This window comes from Dioscorea cayenensis, chromosome 9 (assembly GCF_009730915.1).
Source record: "Dioscorea cayenensis subsp. rotundata cultivar TDr96_F1 chromosome 9, TDr96_F1_v2_PseudoChromosome.rev07_lg8_w22 25.fasta, whole genome shotgun sequence".
Taxonomy (NCBI): Eukaryota; Viridiplantae; Streptophyta; class Magnoliopsida; order Dioscoreales; family Dioscoreaceae; genus Dioscorea; species Dioscorea cayenensis.
This window is the reverse complement of record NC_052479.1, coordinates 12,782,050-12,803,567: the sequence shown is the minus strand read 5'-3', so window position 1 is coordinate 12,803,567 and position 21,518 is coordinate 12,782,050. Positions and strand designations below refer to the sequence as shown.

Below are 21,518 nucleotides of genomic sequence, written 5' to 3'. Positions count from 1 at the left end.
ACTTCACTCTATCATGACCGTAAAGAACTCTTGAAATATGGAGGTAGGATAAATCACGTAAGAATGGAAAGGGGACGTTCTTATACCTCTCGACTCACAATCTCAACCCTCTTCAATCTTGCTAAGTCTAATCCCAATAAAGTTGTCACCCCTTAAAAAGATTACCTAGATAAATTCTCAACCCTAGTGTCACTCTAAGAGAAAATCAAATCAACAAGCATATAAGATTGAAACTTAATTAAAACATAAATTAAAGAAAACATAATAGAAGTCAATCAAACAAAATAATCCTAGGGTTTACAAGTCTAATCAACCATTAGAGGTTTACCTCTCTATGGAGCAATGCAAAATCAATAATGAAATTAAAAGTAAGTACAAGTAATCCAAAGAGAAAACCCCCTTGTCGTCTGTATCGATGATCTTAAGGACCTATCTCGACTCTCCAAAGGTTCCTTTGTCAAACCTATGGCACACCTCACCGAATCAATGCCGACAAAAAGCTTCCCCAATAGCACTCCTCCAAAGGACCTCAATGTTGAATGCTATAGAACTGCTCCTAATACCAAGCAAAAGCCTCTACAAACCCTAGCCGTACTCTTCCCAAAAGATAGGTTAAAGATAGGAAGAAGATCTCCCAAATAAAACTCTCAAAATGGTATTTATAAGGCTGACATCGGATATCCACACGAGCATGTGGAATTTCCACATGGGCGTGTAGATTTCGAGGTTGCGTTTTCCTGCACGCTGTGAACAATAACTGCTATAGTAATTTTTTCACATTAACTGCTATAGTACTTTGCCAAAACACTCTCGAATTTACTTTCTTCATTGAGGCCACATGATTGGGTACATATCCATGCGGTAGATCATGTCGCATATTCTATTAAACCGCATTGATAAAGCTCTTGGAAATGTTACACAAGTTGGAACACATGAGTGTGACTGCCATTGTACTCCTCCAATTTGTATATTTACTTGAGCATTATGGAGGTTGGCACACACCCATATGTCTATGATCACAACTTATGCCTTGACTTTAGTTTGATACAAGAATTTCATCAACAATCGTGTCCACGAACTACTTTTGATTCCTTTCTTTCAAACTTATCTCGACAATTCTAAATGCCCAAAAGAACACAAATACACATCAATGAGCTAAAAACTCTGACAAAATAAATGTTCAATGTAAGAAAAGTATACTTTGTATAACTTATACACAAGCACTTATAAAAATTCTCCACCATCTCTTTCCACGTGGTGATAGACTCAGTGACAACGCCCCTTGCGTGTTACCTGCAAGTACATAGGTTTGTCGAGTAATAAATTCCCAGGTGAGTGGGGTATCGTATCCACAAAGAGCAGGGAGTAAAAATACTTAAATTGCTATTTAACCAATTGAAAATGAACAATGATTATGTTGATAAGGTGTGGTGTAAACAAGAGTAAAAGAAATAAGAAAAAGAAGCACAAGTAGGTGAGAGATAAGACAATCGATAGAAGTGGGGTACTTGGACACTGTTCCACCTAAGATAATCGTTTCAAGTGCAAAACCAAGTATTATGCTTCCTAACTAATGCATTAATGAGTCATGGAGATCCTAAGATACATAATCTAAGGTCAACCATGACTAACTCTACACCATGTCCCGGTGGAGAAATAATTCAATCTCAACACCTCGCACTGTATATAGTTGCAAGACGCTCTAGGGATTCGAAGTGATAAACCCTATTCCTATGTGTAAACCTAACCCTTTGGTCCAGGCAGAAGGTCCCTAGTCATAATTAAGCCCTAGGTGCTAAAATCAATTCAACACTTCACTCTGTTGCCTTTGCAACTAAGCCCCAGCGGAAAATCATCCCATAGCACATTCACTCTATTATGACCACAAAGAACTCTTGGAACATGGAGGTAGAGTAAATTAAATCGAAGAGAAAAGGGGATGCTCTACTACCTCTCGACTCACCCTCTCAACCCTTTCCAATCTAGCTTTGCCTAACCCTCATGGCGTGTCACCCATCCATAAAGGTTACCAATATAGACTCTCAACCCTAGTGTCACTCTAAGGGAGAAATCATTCAATAAGAATTCAAGATTAGAACTCAATTAAACATCAATAAAGGAAAGTATAATAAAAGGTTTAAAGAAACAATAGCATCCTAGGGTTCTCAAATCCAAGTACCCACTAGGGGGGTTAGCTCTCCATGGAGCTAGTTACAATCTACAATAAAATCGAATGTAAAAACAAGTAATCCATAGAAAAACACCCTCGGTGTTCATGTCGATGATCTTGTGTAGTAGTTGAGTTTTTTTCAAGGGTTCCCTTATCTGGCCTAAGGCACACCTCACCGGATCTATGCCGACGAAAGCTCCCCCAATAACCTTCTTCCAAGTGACTCGTGATATAGAATCCTTCAAACCACTCCTAAGACGTGCCAAAAGCCTCTCGAAACCCTAGGCGATGGCCTCTTGAACGATGGAGAAAAGTGAAAGAGAAGAGTTGAAAAAGATCGCTAAAATCAGGCTGAATCGTTGCTTAAATAGGCCTGGAATCGGGCATCCACATGCCCCTGTGGATGTTTCCTACAGTCCTGTGGAATTTCCACACGGGCGTGTGGAATTTTCACACGACCATTTGGATTATCTAGAAATCTCATTTTCGGCCGGCTGTAAACAGTATTGCTATAGTAGTCGGCCAAAATACTCCCAATTCCACACTCTTCATCGAGGCAACATAAGCAGGCAAACGTTTATGCCATTGATCGCAGATCTTCTTCAATCAAAAGATTCATTGGTGGAGATCTTGCCATCAATACACGAATCGGAATAGGCAAATGTGACTGCTTTTGTGCCCCTCCAATCCACTGTAGTAACTTGAATTCATGGAGGTTGGCACACATTCATGCATCTTGGAGTCCCACTTGTGTCTTCGCATTTGTTTCTTCTAATATTCCACCAAACAATGCGATTACAATCTATTATTGGCTTTTTTTCTCAATACTTAGCTTCACAACCCTATATGCATAAAAGTAACACAAATGCACAACTATTGGCGCTAAAACCTGATAAAAGTAATGCTCATCATAAGGAAAGAACACTTCGCATTCTTTTCACACAAGCACTTATCACCTAGGAGGTAAAGAAGTGAACCATCTGTATACTGCTCCTCTCAAACTAAACAAAAATAATCTCAATCTTATGGCATCATCAGATACTGAGTTAATCTTGAAAGTGGTACAGATTAGGAGGAAGCGAGAAAGATGAGCATGTGGGTCTTCATCTGCTAACCTACCGAACTGCACTGAATTCTAGACCATTCCTATCATGCTTGCCTTGATCTCAAAATTGTTAGCCGGTATAACAATGCCCCTTGCGTATGTCCCGCAAGTGCACAGGTATGTTGAGTAATAAAATCCCAGGTGAGTGGGAATCGTATCCACTAGGAGTAGGGAGTAAAAGTACTTAAATTGTTTCTTAACCAAGTCAAAATGAATAATGATTGTGTTGAAAAGATGTAATGTAAACAAGAATAAAACAAGCAAGAAAAAAAAAATACAAGTAGATGAGAGATAAGGCAATCGATATAAATGGGGTACTCGGATATTGTTCCGTCTTGAACAATCGTTTCAAGTGCAAAACCGACTATTATGCCTCCTATTTATGCCTTAATGAGTCGTGTAAATCCTTCAATACACAGTACCAAATCTAAGGTCAAGACTAACTCTATACCATCTCCAATGTGAGAAATCTAACAATCTCAACACCTCGCACTCGAATAGAATTGCATGGAGTTCCAGGGATTCCAAGTGATAAACCCTCTTCCTAGATATAGACCTAACCCTTTGGTCCACGTGAGAGGTCCCTAGTCACAATTAAGCCCTAGGTGCTAAAATCACTTCAACGTTTCACTCTGTTGCCTCTACAACTAAGCCCCAGCGGAAGGTCATTTCTTAGACTATTCACTCTACTATGACAGCAAAGAACTCAAGGAAATAGAGGTAGGATAAATCACATCAGAGGAAAAAGGGGACGCTCCGCTACCTCTTGACTCACATTGTTGACCCTCTCCAATCCAGCTTTGTCTAATCCTCATGGTGTGTCACTCATTCACAAAGGTTATCAATATGAACTCTCAACCCTAGTGTCACTCTAAGGGAGGATTCAATTAATAAAGCATTCAAGATTGGAATTCAAATAAAACATCAATTAATGAAAGCATAATGGAAGGTTTAATGAAACAAATACATCATAAGGTTCACAAATCCAAGTACCCATTAGGGGGTTTAGCTCTCCATGGAGCTAGTAACAATCAACAATGAAATCGAATGTAAAACCAAGTAATCCATAGAAAAACCCCCTCGATAGTCATGACGATGGTCTTGTAGAGAAGTCTCATCTCCTCCAAAGGTCCCCTGGTCTGGCATAGGACACACCTCTCCGGATTGGTGTCGATGAAAGCTCTCCCAATAACCTTCTTCCAAGTGGAGCGCGATGTCGAAGTCGAAAAACCTCTCCAAAAACGCTGCCAATACCACTCAAAACCCTAGCCGCCCTCTTAAAAGTAGGGGAAAAGATGGAGAAAAGATTGTTGATATCAAGGCTGAATCGTGGCTTAAATAGGGCTGGAATCGGGCATCCACAGGCCCCTATTGATCTGGCACACGGGCATGTGGAATTTCCGCATGGGCGTGGATAATTTCCACACGCCAGTGTGGATTCTCTAGAATTCTCTTTTTCTGCCGGTTGTAAATAACACCTGCTATAATAATTTGCTATAGTGTTTTCTATAGTATCCTGCTACAGTATCGGCCCGAAACACTCCCAAATCCATGTTTTCATCAAGGTAACGCCAACGTGCAAACGTTTATGTCATAGATAGCTTTGCTTTTTCAATAACCAGCTTCATTGGTGAAGATCTTGCTATCAATGCACAAGCCAGGATACTCGAATGTGACTACCATTGTGCTACTCAAGACCATTGTGCTAGCTTGAATACATGGTGGTTGGCACACATTATCACATATTGAGCCTGACTTATGTCTTCGCTTTTGACCCTTCTTAAGATTTCCTCCAAATAGTGCATTCACGATCTACATTGGCTTCTTTCTTTAGCATTCGACATCACAACCTAACATGAATAAAAGTAATACAAATGCACAAGTATTAGAGCTAAAACCTGATAAAAGTAATGTTCATCATAAAGAAAGAACACTTCACATTTTTATCACACAAGCACTTATCACGGTACAGTGGGTGCTTGTACACTAAATTCCTCCCTAAAGAACTATGGCCTCTCATAATCAGATAAAGTTATCCTAGGTCATGACTGAGGGTTCAATAGACTCAACACGAATCTCCTATTGTCTTGAACTTTCGGCCACTTCTCTTAACCATTGATGCAATATCCTTTAAATCTTGCTGTCAGGCTCGCCTAAGTTAGCGTAACTCACTTGTGTCATAAGATGGATACCTAAAGAGATAATTAAAGTCAAGATTTAGATATTAAAGAAAAACAAGAAAAGAAAATATGAATGAAGAATTGATGTAATATATACAAGAATGAAAAACACAAAACAAAACGATTGTTAAATTAACATTCTAAGTTTTCAGAGTGTTCCTTGTGGGTCCCCAACAACAGCGCAAAAAACTTGGTCAAATGTGTACAATCCTGTAAGCGCACTGGTTGTCGAGTAATACCTCTCCTGTTTGCATGAGAGGGCCGTATTTCATGGGGCCAGAGAATATACTCTAACTTCCTCTTTGTAATGTTGTTTAACCTACAAGTCCAAATATGATATAGCAGATACAAAGAAACAAAGTAAATGCAAATAGAATACTAAAAACAAAGGCAAAATACAGGGAATAATCAGGACAAGGAAGTGGTCGTAGATGAAGATCTCCTCGGGGGTTACTAAAGTGTAAAGGATGCTAAGATTATCTAGCAAGTGGCTAGTTGGACTGAGAAAACCCTAGATTAGGTCTACCCGATGGTAATGACAATTGACCCCTAATTGATTGCCAGCAAGTGTACGGGATCGCCAAGTAATACCCTGTGAGTGACACAGGGGTCATAGTATTCTGCACGGCCAAGGAAGTATTATTACTCACTCTTCATCTATTATCTAGCCTACAATTCTTAGTATGAAGAACAAATGAAATTAAACAAAATAAATGAACTAATCTATGGCCGGGTAACTAGCACACGGATGTAAACAAACAAGGGAGTATCAAGCATGAGAAGGGAGTGTTTAGACAAAGAATCCATCTAGGGTTGTCATTAAGTCGCGAACTAGGATGAGTTAAAGATGCATTGATGATGATTGAGACCTAGAGACCTCGTGAGTAGATTAGCCCCAATCTCTCGGTGACTAATCCCTAATCCCATACGAATGTCGATCAAAATCTCTTCCCGATCAACACACCTATGATCGCATTAATTTCAAGGAAATCTAAAATAGGAGTAAACCTACTATCCTTCAGCTTAAACCTAGCAATGGAGGGCTACCAACACCCGATCTCTCGATGTGTAGGCACAAGTATCCCCTTTCAACCTTTCCTAGATCTAGTATACGTGAGTAGGTCACATCTACGCATACAACTCATAGTAGAATTATGGATCTCTCTATACATGTAATTCTAGACATGAAAGCATGAAAGATTGAATCTCAAACAACCATCAAATTCAATGAAAAAAACATTCGAAGTTCATTCACAAGAATAAACGCTAGGGTTCATCCAAATCCAAACACAAAAATAAGTTAATCCCTCATGACAAGGGATACTTATACAACATACAAGGAAAATAAAGTCAATAAAGAAGCAAGAAAACTCCCTCTATGGTCTTGATCTCCTTGAATCGATGAAGCATTGAATGGTGATGCAATGGTGGCTTAAAACTTCACTCTAACTACTTCTCCTATGCTCCCCTCAATCTTGGTGATGATGTGACCTCGTTTCTCACAAGGAACATTGCCGGAAGATGGCCAGAAGGCCTCAAGAATGTGTGGTGGCTGCGGCCCAAGAGGCCAAGAAGAAGTCTCCCTCATTTACCCAAGAAATGAGCATTTATAACCCCACAAAATGGCCCCCATACATGGCTACAGTAATCATCCCGGGCTCAATGAGCTAGTATGTCTTCAAACAAACTATCCTCTTTTCATGGCTACAATAATCATCCCGGGCTCAATCCAGGGCAGGATTGAGGCCGTATGCCATTGTTCAATTTCTGACATGAAAACTCTCCAAGTGCTACAGTGGAAGCTACAGTGATCTTGCTACAATGTCGATGATACAGTACCCCAGTTACAGTATTATGTTACAATGCATACGCTACAGTACCACGACCTGGTCTTCTTCTCTTTTTTGCCCAAATTATACCTTCATGTCCTTCGTGGCGTTCTCGTGCCCTACAAAGCAAATAACACACGATTAAGCACAAAATGGGTATCAATTCTTATAAAAATACATGCTAGAAGTATGGAATAAATATACTGAAATACGTACATTTAGACACTTATGAAATATCCCCACACCTAAGCATTTGCTTGTCCACAAGAAAACACATCATGAAAAACAAAGATAATGGTAAGTTGCTAAATGTATTACCTCCGGCTCAAATAAATACAAGACTCTACAAGCATTGGAAAATGATAACTAGATAATGAGTTACAAAACATTAAGCACGACAAAAAGATTCTGTCTCACCTCCTATATGTTTGTGCCATGTGTGTGAACCTTGTATTTCATTTGCCCTGACTTAGTCTAGCCTATTGACTTCAATCAGTAAAGCTCTAGATGCTAATAACTCCACATACAATAGTACTGAGTCTTAAAATGCTAAGTGCTACTTCAATAAACAAGTAAGATCCTTCTAAGTCCTGAACTTAAACTAAATCACTTTTCCTTTTTAAAGCCTCTAGTAGGTAGTCAACAAGATCACTAGGGTATTTATTTTCACTTCATTTCATCAAATTTGTTTTTTGAGTACGGCTAACATAGACTGCACAAAGAAATCTTTCTGGAGGGTGCACATGCTGGTTAGGCAAAAGAGCCACCCAACTACTCGATTACAGTCTACATAGACGCATTCATGCTTCATTAGCAGAGGAATACTGACATAGACTCATTTTTCTTTTTCTCTTTCTTTTTTTCACATTTTCTTTTTTTTTTCACATTCAAACTAGATCATTTCTTCAGACTACTCTACATGCCACAAAACTAGGGTTAGCTCAACAAGACTTAGAAGTTCTTAAGAGTTCATTGAATGAAACAACTTAATACTCTAAGACCAAATACTCAATGTTGTGTGTTAAGCATACAAGAGAGTTAGAGTAGTCAAGTTGGCTATTCCCAGGGAATCAACACAAGATTCAGTGCATAAGACAATACTAGAGGTGAAACAAGATTCAATAGAGCACAATAACAAATATGTAACTCAAATCAATCATTAATCCATGCTAGAAGAGTCTTACGATAATGAACAAGCAGTCATAGGTAACACTAGCATGAAAACAATAACCCTAATGCATACAATACACCCATCCCCACACCTAGTGTTGTACATTGTCCCCAATGTACACTAGTTATGAAAAACATAATAATATATGCAATGAAAATAATGGAGGAGGGAGGAACAAACTTCCCCTGTTTATTCTTGTGCACATGGCGAGATCTGACCCGAACAAAAGGTGTTGCAAGCTTTTAATGTCGGGTCCGGCTTCCATGGAATATGGAGAGGCTCACCAAGCTTCCTTAATGCCCTGTAAGGCATAAAGGGGCATCATCATTCCAAATAAAAATTGAGATTGCAAAAATAGATACTAGGGAGTAGTCAAAACACACAAATACTAGATAAAGAGTAGCAAAGTTCTACACAAGGTTGGTAGGGCATCCCCTCCCCAACTTATTAAAACCAAACAAACACATTTGCATTAAAAGAAAAGTCAAAAAACAAGATGCAGAAAGAAAAGCAGGTGTCCATGCTCAAAGTCCAACTAGTCGTCACAAGATGTTGAAGATGAGGTTGTCATGGTGTGCTTCGAAATTGCTCAAAACCATCAAAGTAAGTTGGTGAAAGGTAGGATCATCCATTGAGAATAGATTCACCAAAAACCATGTGAAAGTAATTCCTTGAATTGTTCATCTATCCCAAATGTTTCCAAAATTCCCCATTCTATGTGATCAAGTGTGCCACATGGTTTGGTTTTCGAAACTTCACACTTCACCGTATGATGAGCATGCTTAAAGTAGGGTTCTTCGGGGTTGTCATTTTGTTTCTTGGACGTTTGGAGGCAAGTTTTTAATGTGTGGTATTCCTACATCAATAATAATTCAAGTGAGAATTAAAGACATCCAAGGAAATACATAAAGTGGCATGAAAATGGATAAAACATGAAGAAATTGAAGTGAATAGGATCCATACGGGCATATGGAGCCCGTATGAATACTATTCAATTTGCAAGAGTTTCCCCTCATCATGAATTCAAAAAAAAATTGTACATAAATTCAAGATAATTAAAAAACATGATGATCATACCACACAATACAAGCTAAAAGCTTGAAACAACCCACACAAAAGCTCAAGAAAGCAAGAAGAAAAAAGAAGACAAATTTTATCACAACAAGCTTCTTACCAACAAAAATTTGAGAACACTTGAGTGGAGCTTGAAGAAAGACACTAGACCTACTTTCCAAGGAGATGAGGAGATGATTTAGAACAATATTTAGTGAGATCCGGCCATGGAAAGATAGATAATGGAGGCTAGGGCTCGTTTAGAGAAGAAGGAGAATTAAGAAAGAGAAAAGTTGGCAACATTTTCATGAAAAATATAACTCCATACGGCCTCAATGAGCAACTCATTGAGGCCGTAAAAGCTAGTGTAAAGTTGCTGGATTTTTGAACAGCTCATTGAGGCCGTATACCCTAGTGCAAACTTTCTGGAATTTTGTGACGGTGTCAATGAGCAGCTCATTGAGGCCGTATGACTTTAAAAACATGCGCTAAGGCTTTGGTTGCTTCTCCAAACACATGACCATGGTTACAAAGTGTTCTAAGATCATCTCCACCATGAAATAATGGTTCAAAATTTTGATCTAATGCACAAAATGATAGCCCAAACAAGTGCAACTCAACAATAAAATCAAGTAAACAACCACATGGAGAATGATCATGATAAACAAAATAATGAGATCATGGACTTATTCAAATTAAACGCTCTAAGAAAATACGAAAAATGACAAGAATATGAACACAAAGAACACACAAACATGAAAATAAACCCCCGAATGCTTGGGTTGCCTCCCAAGAAGCGCTTGTTTAACATCATGAGAATGACATACCTTTTTCACTTACCTCATGGGGGTTTGAATAATTTGAAATTTCTCCCAGTCATCTTCAAATTATTGGTGTTTCTTCCCGGTAAATTCAAGGACATCAATGAGTAAACTTCACATTTTTCACGAGTGAAAGAAGGTGGAGATTGTACCTTCTTTTCTTGAGGTGTTGGATGAGAATGAGTGATACCTTTCTTCTTCTTTCCCCGGACCTCCTTCCAAATTTTCTTTAACATTGATTCTTTTCCCCTTTTTCTTTGCCGTTGGTGCACATAACTTTCTCCTTTGGCTTCCTCAAATTGGAACTTGGAAGAGGAGAATGAGGTTCTTCTTGATTTTCATTTCCTAGCTCTTCCAAATATTCATCCAATGGGTTTAATTATAGCACCTCCTGCACACAATCAAAAATTAAAAGTTCAGTTTCATCAACAAAATAAAAGCATGTCATCATTGTCTAAAGAGTGTTTCATGGCCGCCGGTAGAGTGTATACTGCTACTTCCTCTTCAACCCTTAGTTTCATTTTCCTCCTTTAAGGTCAATTAGAGCCACGGAGGTAGTGAGGAATGGCCGACCAAGAATCAACGGTGTCTCCACATCTTCATCAATATCCATGATGACAAAATCCACAGGAACCACAAATTTGTCCACCCGGACTTCTACAATCCCACGAGGCTTCCTTGTTGATCGATCTACCAATTGTAAAATCATTCTCGTGGGTCTAAGTTCATCAAGACCAAGCTTCACATACATGGTATAGGGCATAACATTAATGCTCGCCCCCGAGTCCGCTAGAGCATTTTCTTGAACTCCACCCTCAAGAACACATGGAATTATGAAGTTTCCCGGATCCTTCAATTTTTGTGGGAGCTTTTTCTCCAAAATGGCCGAGCAATTTCCAATGAGTGCAACTGTGCCCTCTTCTTCCAACTTTCTCTTGTTTATTAGCAATTCTTTCAAAAACTTAGCATACTTGGGCATTTGAGTTAAAGCTTCCACTATCAGGATGTTTATGTGGAGTTGCTTGAAGATGTTGATAAATTTTCTGAATTGAGCGGTTTGTATTCAGACGGCTTTGATGAAACATTTGGTGGAGTTTCCTTATCTTCACTTTGCTTACTTTTCTCAATAACTTTCTCCATTATGTTAGGGTCTTCCACTTTGGCTACCCCAGTTTCCTCGACACTTGGGTAAACTCCGACCCTTGTCTCAACCTGTTTCTCGCTTCTAAGGGCAATGGCCTTCAAGTGTTCTCTTGGGGTCTCCTCAGTGTTGGTAGGAAGACTGCCTGAAGGTTGTTCAGAATTTGCTTTAGCAAGCTGCCCCACTTGGTGCTCGAGGCACTGTATAGAAGCTTGAAGGTTCCACAAAATGGAGCCAATTTCATTGAACTATCCGGCATGTTGACCAAGCTGAGCATTCACCTTACTAAACTGAGTATCCATACTGCTGGTTATGCTATTGAATCTTGATTCAGTGCTAATCATGAACTTTACCAGTACATCTTCAGCAGTGAACCTCTTCTCTAGCAGTGGTTGTTGCATTTGGGGACCTTGTGGAGGTGGTGCAGCTTTTTGTTGTTGCCCCTAATTCCATGAAAAGTTTTGGTGGTATTTCCACCCTGGATTATAAGTCGAGCTGTAAGGATTCCCTTGTGGCCTTTGTCCCCCAATATAATCAACATTCTCAATTGGGTTGACGGAGGAACTAGCAACAGGACATTGGGCGACTCCATGCCCTTCACCACAAGTGCTACAACTCATCACCGACTCCGACTTTTGAGCTACTCCTCATGAGCATATCTAGCTTCTGAGACAACACATCAACTTTTGCAGCAAGAGCATCATTAGCACTGACTTCATAAATTCTGATCCCTTTTTGTGGTGCATCTCTTGAGGCCCAATAAGACTCATTGCTTGCCATTGATTCAATTAGTTGCCCGCCATCATTAGGGTACTTTTTGGTAAGAGATCCACCCGATGCGGCATCAATTAGTTGAAGAGTTGCATAGTTCAACCCATTGTAGATGATCTGAATCTGCATCCTAGAAGCAAAGCCATGATGGGGGCATCTTCGAAGGAGGTCCTTGAATCTCTCATAAGCTTCAAATAGTGTCTCCGACTCTCCATGTTAGAATGCCAAAATTTCATGCCTTAGCTTCGCCACTTTGCTAGGAGGAAAATACCTTCCCAAAAATTTTTCAACCATATCTTTCCATGTTTTGATCAATCCAGGCTGTAAGGATGTGAGCCACTGATATGCTTCATCTCTCAAACTGAAAGGGAATAGTCATAGCCGGATCGCATCGTCAGTCACCCAATTTATCTTGAAAGTAGAACAAATTTGAAGGAAGCAAGAAAGATGATCATGGGCATCTTCATTTGCAAGACCATTAAATTGGACTGAATTTTGTATCATGCCTATGATGCTTGCCTTGATCTCAAAATTGTTTGTAGCGATGGATGGTGCTTGCACACTAAATTCTTCTCCTGTGAACTATGGCCTTTAATACTATAATAAAGTACATCTTTCTTCGGTCATGATTACAGATTCTGTGGGCTCAAATTTTAATGTTTCTTATCACACAAGAACTTATCATGGTAAAGTGGGTGCTTGTACACTGAATTCCTCCCTAGTGAGTTGTGGCCTCTCATAATCAGATAAAGTCATCCTAGGCTCGGTCATGATTGAAGGTTTACTAGACTCAACGCGAATCTCCTCTTGTCTTGAACTTTCAGCCACTTCTCTTAACCATTGATGTAATGTCCTTTCAATCTCATTGTTGGGCTCACCTAAGTTAGCTTAACTCACTCGTGTCATAAGATGGTTATCTAAAAAGATAATTAAAGTCAATATTTAGAGATTGAAGAAAAACAAGAAAAGAAAATGTGAATGAAGAATTGATGTAATATATACAAGAATGAAAAACACAAAACAAAACAATGGTTAAATTAACATTCTAAGTTTTCTGAGTGTTCATTGTGGGTCCCCAACAACAGCGCCAAAAACTTGGTTGAATGTGTACAATCCTACAAGCGTACGGGTTGTCAGGTGATACCTCTCATGCATGCACGAGAAGGTCATATTTTATGGGGCCAAAGAATCTACTCTTACTTCCTCTTTGTAATGTTGTTTAACCTACAAGTCCAAATATGATAGAGCAAATACAAAGAAACAAAGTAAATGCAAATGGAATGCTAAAAACGAAGGCAAAATATGGGGAATAATCAGAACATGGAAATGGTCACCGATGAAGATCTCCTCGTGGGTTACTAAAGTGTGAAGGATGCTAAGATTATCTAGCAAGTAACTAGTTGGATCGAGAAAACCCTAGATTAGGTCAACATGATGGTCGTGGCAATTGACCCCTGATTGATTGTCTGCAAGTGTACGGGATCGCCAAGTAATACCCTGTGAGTGACACAGGGGTCATAGTATTCCACGGGGCCAATTCTTGACATTGTGATTCCTATACAACCTCCTCCATGACTTCATCCTCAAGAAGGTCGCCCTCTAGCAGCTTGGATAGCTCATCCTTCATAAAAGTGTCCTGCATAAAGTCAGAAACTAAACCATCAATAATATCCACACAATAATAAGTATCATGGAAATCAATTGTGTGCCTCATAGAGTCCCAAAGCTTAAAGATGATTTCTTCCTCACCCACTCAAACTGTCAACCGATAATCTTTGACATCAATGAGAGCTTTTGGAGTTGCCAAATATGGTCTCCCAGAATCAGTAGCACCTCTACCTTATCATCAACATCCAGAATAACAAAATCCATTGGGAATATAAATTTGTCCACCTTCACTAGAATGTCTTCGATTATTCCTTTCGGTTGCCTGATGGACCTGTCTACCAGTTGTAGAGTCATGGTAGTGGGTTTTGGCTCCCCAAGCCCAACCTTTTGAAATATCTTATAGGGCATGAGGTTGATGCTAGCTCCAAGGTCAGCAAGGGCTTTCTCATCTACTAACCCTCCAATAGTACAAGGAATAATGAACCCTCCATGACATGAGTTTGTCAATAATCAAGGCTGAACATTCTTGACTAAGTGTCATCGAAGACACTTCTTCTAGTTTCCTCTTATTCATGAGCAGTTCCTTTAAGAACTTAGCATATGTTGCCATTTGAGCAAGAGCTTCAACTAATGGGACATTAATGTGCAAGGTCTTGAACATATCCAAGAATTTCTTGTACTGCTATACCTGTTGATCTTTCTTAAATTTTGTGAGTTAAGGGAGCTTGGGTTGGTATTCTGGTAGCTCAGTTTTCTTCTTACCGCCTTCTTTTGCCGTCTCTCCCACATCTTCATATAAATCAATAACAACCTGAGGTGCAACAATTTCTAGCTCAGGCTCCTTCACAGTAGGACTAAAAAGTTCATTTCCCCTTCTTATGATGACACCCTTCAGAGATCCCTTAGGGTTGACTTCAGTGTTGCTTAGAAGGGAGCCTGGAAGCCTTTCTTCAATCAACTTAGACATTTGGGCAATTTGGTGCTCAAGGTTTCTCATAGTATCATTTGCATTCATTATCATCTCTTTATGACCCAAGAGATGGGTCTCAGTGCTCTTGATGAATCAGGTTAATAACCTGATAAGTTCATTGGACGGCTTTATAGAGGAAGAAGATGATGGTTGTTGTACTTGGAGAAGAGGTTTATACTGTTATTGTGCTCCTAGCCCTTGCGATGGTTGGCTCTAAGAGAAAAGAGAAATTTGGGTGATTCTTCTACACAGGGTTATAAATGTTGTTGTACAGATTGTTTGGAAATTGATGATTCTATCCCACAAAATCTACCTACTCGAAGTTTCCAGTACACACTTCATTAGAATAACTAGGGTTACCTGTAGGCCCCCAACAATTACTTGGAGGTATAGACATAGGAGGTGATTGCATGGCATCTAATCTTTTGGTGATCACTTTAACTTGTGTAGCTAAAGTGGTGACGGAATCAACTTGATAAATCCCGGCTACTCTTGTAGGTTTATTCCTCTCAGAACTACACTGGCACACGTTGTTTGCCATCTCCTCAATCAAAGTATAGACTGCACTTGGTTACTTGTTACGTAGTGATCCCCCAGAGGTAGCATCAACCATCTGTTTAGTCATATTGTTTACCTCATTGTAGTTCCGTGCTATGGACATTTCCTCAAAATCTCCTTCTACCTCTCCCAAGTGTAGTACAAGGTTTCAGATTCCATTTGTAGGAATGATGAAATATCGCTAATACGTTTGGTGGTCTTGTGATAAGTGCTTGTGTATTAGTAGTACGAAATATTCTTTTCTTAAGATAAGCATTTTTTTCTCATATTTTATCGCTAATACATGTGTTTTTCTGTTCTTTTGTGCATGTAGTGTTGTGGAGCCAAATGTAGAGGAAGCAAGCCAAATCTAGTGTTGTGCTACCAACATCTTCATCAATGTTATCCCTTATTGAAGAAATGACACAATCTACAGTATAGAAGTGTGCCAGTTTATGTTGTCTCGATGAAAAGTGTGGATTCGGGAGTGTTTTTGCAGGAGTACTGTTGTTAATCACTATAGCATTTTACTGTAGCAATTATTGTTCACAAGCCACAGAAAATCAGATTCCTACAGATTCACACGGGCGTGTGAAAATTCCACACGACTGTGTGGATTCCCGATTCCAGCCCTTTTTAAAGCCGTGACTTGTATCGATTTGTGTATCCCCTTTACATCTTTTCTCCATCTTTTCCCCAACATTAGAGAGGCCTATGACAAGTACTTGTGTGATAAAAATGTAAATTGTTCTTTCCTTATGTTCAGCATTATTTTTAGCAGGTTTAAGCCCTAATACATGTGTATTTTTGTTCTTTTGCACATGTAGGGTTGTGAAGCTAAGTATTGAGAAAAGAAGCCAAAAGTAGACCGTGAACGCATTATTTGGTGGAATCTTCGTAAGAACAAACGTGAAGACACAAGGGGGACTCCAAGATACAAGAATGTGTGCCAACTTCCATGAATTCAAGTCACTACAATGAGTTGGATGGGCACAAAGGCAGTCACATTTGCATATTCTGACTTGTGCATTGACAACAACACCTCCACCAATGAAGCTTTTGATTGAAGAAGAAGTGTGATCTTTGGCATAAACGTGTTCCCATTTATATTGCCTCAATCAAAAGCGTGGAATTGGGAGTGTTTTGGCTGAGTAATGTTAGGTACTGTAGCAAATACTATAGCAGTTACTGTTCATAGCCGCCCGAAAACAGAATTTCCTGAGAATTCACATGGGCGTGTGGAAATTCCCCACGCCTATCTAGAAATTCCACAAGCGCATGGGAAAAATCCACAGGGGCATGTGGATTCCCGATTGCAGCCCTATTTAAGCCGCGATTCAACCCGATTTTTGCGATCTTCTTTCCCCCTTTTCTCCAACTTTCATCCATTTTTTGAGAGGCCGTCGGCTAGTGTTTAGAGAGGCTTTTGGCATGTCTTTGGAGTGGTTATAAGGATTTAACACCGCGCTCCACTTGGAAGAAGGTTATTAAGGGAGCTTTCGTAGGTACCAATCCGGCAAGGTGTGCCCTAGGCAGGACAAGGGGACCTTTGGAGGAGACTTGGCTAATCCACAGGACCATCAACACTACTACCGAGGGGTTTTCTTATAGAACACTTGTTTTTACTTTTGATTTCATTGTCGATTGTATTATGCTCCATGGAGAGCTAAACCCCTAGTGGGTACTTGGATTTTGTAAATGATAAGTGTCTAAATGTACATATTTTAGTATATGTATTCCATACTTCTAGCATGTATTTTATAAGAATTGATGCCCGTTTGTCCTTAATCGTGTGTTATTTGCTTTCCAGGGCACGGAAAACAACATGGAGGACACGAAGATATAATTTGGGTGAAAAATAGAAGAATACCAAGTCGCGGTACTGTAGTGTATTCAGTGTAGCAATACTGTAGCTAGAGTACTGTAACGGTGGTACTATAGCATCGACACTATAGCTGCCATTGTAGCACCTGGAGAGTTTTCAAGACAGGAATTGAATAATGGCATACAGCCTCAATGCTGCCTGGGATCTAGCCCGAGATGATCACTGTAGCCATAAAAACTGAGAGCATTTATAGAGTTTGCCTACCCCAAAGAGCATCAATGAGGGGCTAAATGAGGTCCTTATTAAGCTGGGGATACCACCCGGGATTGAGTTCAATTTGAGGGGGATTGTGGAGGTATATAAGGGGATCTTTGAGGACTTTTTTTGGGGAAAGTTCATCTTGGCCTCCTGGGCCGCCGCCACCTCACATCCTTGAGGCCTTCCGGCCATCTTCCAGCGATGATCCTTGTGGAAAACGAGCACACATCATCACTAAGAGGGAGAGGAGCATAGGAGAAAGAGTTGGAGTGAAGTTTTAAGCCACCATTGCATCACCATTCAAGGCTTCATCGATCCAAGGAGATCAACATCGTAGAGGGAGTTTTCTTGCTTCTTTATTGTCTTTCTTTTCCTTGAATGTTGTATAAGTATCCCTTGTCATGAGGGATTAAATTATTTTGGTATTTGGATTTGGATGAACCATAGGGTTAATCTTGTGTATGAACTTGGAATGTTGTTCTTCATCGAATTTGATGGTTGTTTGAGGTTCAATCTTTCATGCTTTCATGCCTAGAATTACATATATGGAGAGATCCATAATTATACTATGAGTTGTAAGCGTAGATGTGACCTACTCACGTGCTAGGAGAGATTGAAAAAGGATACTTATGCCTACACGCCGAGAGATTGGGTGTTGGTAGCCCTCCATTGCTAGGTTTAAGCTGAAGGATAGTAGGTTTACTCCTATTAGAGAACTCCAAGAACTTAACGCGATCATAGGTGTGTTAATCCGGAAGAGATTCCGATTGACATTCGTAAAGGATCTTGGGTTAGTCACCGAGAGATTGGGGCTAATCTACTCACGAGGCTCTAGGTCTCAATTATCGTCAATGAATCTTTAACTCATCCTATTTCAGGACTTAATGACAGCCCTAGGTGGATTCCTTGTCCAAATACTCCCTTCTCATGCTTGATACGCCTTTGTTTGTTTACATCCGTGTGCTAGTTACCCGGCCATAGATTAGTTAGTTAATTTTATTTTATTTCATTTGTTCTTCATACTAAGAATTGTAGGCTAGATAATAGATGAAGAGTGAGTAATAATACTTCCTTGGCCCCGTGGAATACTACGACCCCTGTGTCACTCACAGTGTATTACTTGGCGATCCCGTACACTTGCGGGCAATCAATCAAGTTTTTGGGGCCATTGCCGGGGACACTCACAGAATATTAGGAAAACTTGTAATATATTGCTCTAGCCATTTTTCTTTTATCTGTACATATTACTCTTTGTTCATACTATTCTTATTTTGTTTAACTTTGTTCTTTTTATCCTCTTTTGTGCAAGGTACAATTTTCTTGGCTAATGCAAGGGGCTCGCAATTTGAATGATTCTAACTCAATTTCAGCCACTAATGTTGATACCCATGTTGATTTTATTGGAGAGAAAAGAAATCAAGGAAACCCATTCAGTACAACTTATGATCCACAGTGGAAATACCACCCATATTCTTTATTGTATCAAGGGAAACAATACCACAAGTAAAGAGATTTACTATAGAGGACGTGTTGGCAAAATTCATGATAAGTACCACAAAACTTCATGCCCTTGTCACCAAATGTAATGCCCGATTTGAGGCCATCGATGCCACACTTTTGTTGGTGCAAGCTTCTCTTTACAAATTAGAGAATCGGGTTAACCAGTTATTTCAAGAGCGAGCAATTGAACTTCCAACCACAAGCAACAATGAAATTGAGGAGAAATATGATCAAAGTGAGGTGGATGAGAACTTTGGTGTATTGGTGGTGAAAAAGGTAGAAGAAGTGGCACAAATATCACTTGAGCTAGCCCTTAGCATGGAAGTGACTCAAATCACCAAGCACAAAAGAGAATTATTTGGGACAATTGAAGATATGGGTAGGAGGTCGAAGCCATCCAATGACCCACCGATACTAATGTTGGATACGTCCCAACCAAAACTTTTTCCTTGGAGCACCAAATGATATTTGTGGGTAATTAATCGAAGAGTAACAATGGTTGAAGAAGGAGATGTGGGTAGGAGGTTTACACCGCCCAAGGACCCACCGATGCCGAGTTTGAAAAATTTTCAACCATACCTATTCCCTTGTAGGCCGAAAAAGATTTTTGAGGAAGCTCCAAGGAAATTCAGCTGGGAATAGAATGGGAGCGGGGAGGATGCTCAAACCATCTAAGGATCAGCCCAAGTTTAAATTGCACAACTCTCGGCCTATACTTTTCCCATGGAGGCCTAAAGGTACCATGTTCTTGGTCTCCACAAGCTCATCATCCCGGAAGGTGATTCTTTTCTTTCATGGAAGTAGCTATGGTACATGTTGTCGGGATGAACATACCCTTTTCAAGCCTCCTTAAGGTAAGCAAGAGGTACATCGAGCTAATGACGTTAAACAAGCTCTTCTTGGGAGGCAAGCCAAGCTTCAATTTCTTTATTTTCATCTTTTTGTAATTTTAGTTAAGTGTAGATTGTGTTTTTGTTAAGTGTTTGTGTGTTTCATTTATGTTTTTGTTGTGTGAATAAGTCCATGCTTGCATGTCTTGTGCATTTTTCTCATCGTCCTTCTTGTGGTTTAATCATTTATCCTCTTGAGAAACAATTGTTTTAGCTATCATTTCATCCATTAGATCAAAATTTTGAACCATTATTTCATGTTGGAAATGTTTGTGGAACATTTTGTAGCCATGGCTATATGTTTGGAGGAGCAACCAAAGCATTTAAACATGTTTTTAAATCCTTGACAGCCTCAATGAGCTGCTCATTGAGGCCATTAAGAAAATACAGAAACTTTTAACTAGCTTATACGGCCTCAATGAGCTGCTCATTGAGGCCATCAAGAAATTCTAAAAAGTTTACACTAGCTTATACGGCCTCAATGAGCTGCTCATTAAGGCCGTTTTGAGCCTTGTTTCTCATGAAAACATTGCCAACTTTTCTTTCTCTTCATTCTCCTTCTTCTCCAAATGAGCCCTAATCTTCATTATACATCAAACCATGGTCAGATCTCATCATTTCTTGTTCCAGATCATCTCCTAACCTTTTTAAGACTTCGATCTAATTGTTCACCAAAGGTTTAACTTGAGTTTTCTCAATGTTTTTGTCGGTAAGCTCTTGGATGACTTAGTTTTATCTTCTTCATTTTTCTTGCATTCTTGGAGTTTATTCATGGATTTTATCAAGTATTTGGCTTGGTTTTTTGTGGTGTGATTGTTGTGGATGATGTCTTCCTTCAATTTATGTAAACATTTTTCGATTTTCATGTTTTTGGGGAGGTTTGATAAGTGCTTGTGCGATATGAATGCGAAGCGTTCATTCCTTATGTTGAGCATTACGTTCCTCAGCTTTCTACATTAATATGTGTGTTTTTATGTTACTTTTACATAGGTAGGGTTGTGAGGCCGAGTATGAAGAAAATGGGCCAATGTGGATCATAATACACCTATTTTGGAGGAGATCTTGTTAAGGTTCAAACGCGAAGACATAGGTCAGGTGCGAGATGCTAGAGTGTGTGCCAACCTCCTCGCATTCCAACTTATGCATATAAGAACAAGAGCCCCGCCAACATGTACATCATCGAAGAAGCAAGTGATTCACGACGTGAATGTGTGTCCTTTTGCGTTACCCCGATGAAAGTATGGAATTGGGAAGTTAATCAGGTCGAAGTCATGGCGGAGATCTCTGTAGCAACATTCCTGACTGGCCAAGAAATCAGAGAAACAGAGAATCCACACGGGCGTGTGGAAATTATGCATGCCCGTGTGGAAATTCTACACGGGCGCGTGTATCGTCCACGCCCATGGAGTTGCCCGATTCCAGCCCTATTTAAAGCCGATTCAGCCCCGATTTTGGTATTCTTTTCTCCATCTTTTCCCCAACTTGTGAGAGAGCTTCAGCTACGGTTTCAAGGGCTATTGGCCAAGGTTTTGGAGAGGTTCTACAGCTCCGACATCGTGATTCCGTTAGGAAGAAGGTTGGTAGGGGAGCTTCCATCGAGGCTTATCCTATACCGGACGAAGGAATCCTTGGATGATGAGTAGAGGACTTTCCACAAGACCATCGACACGACCATCGAGGGGGTTTCTT

The 21,518-nt window shown here is 39.8% G+C and overlaps 1 non-coding gene across 1 annotated transcript; it reads left to right on the top strand.

Moving 5' to 3' along the window:
• The first annotated feature begins 12,380 nt into the window (after nucleotides 1-12,380).
• LOC120269644 lies at nucleotides 12,381-12,487 on the top strand. The gene has a single exon (XR_005539288.1). It is a non-coding gene; the product is annotated as a small nucleolar RNA R71 (small nucleolar RNA).
• The last annotated feature ends 9,031 nt before the right edge of the window (nucleotides 12,488-21,518 follow it).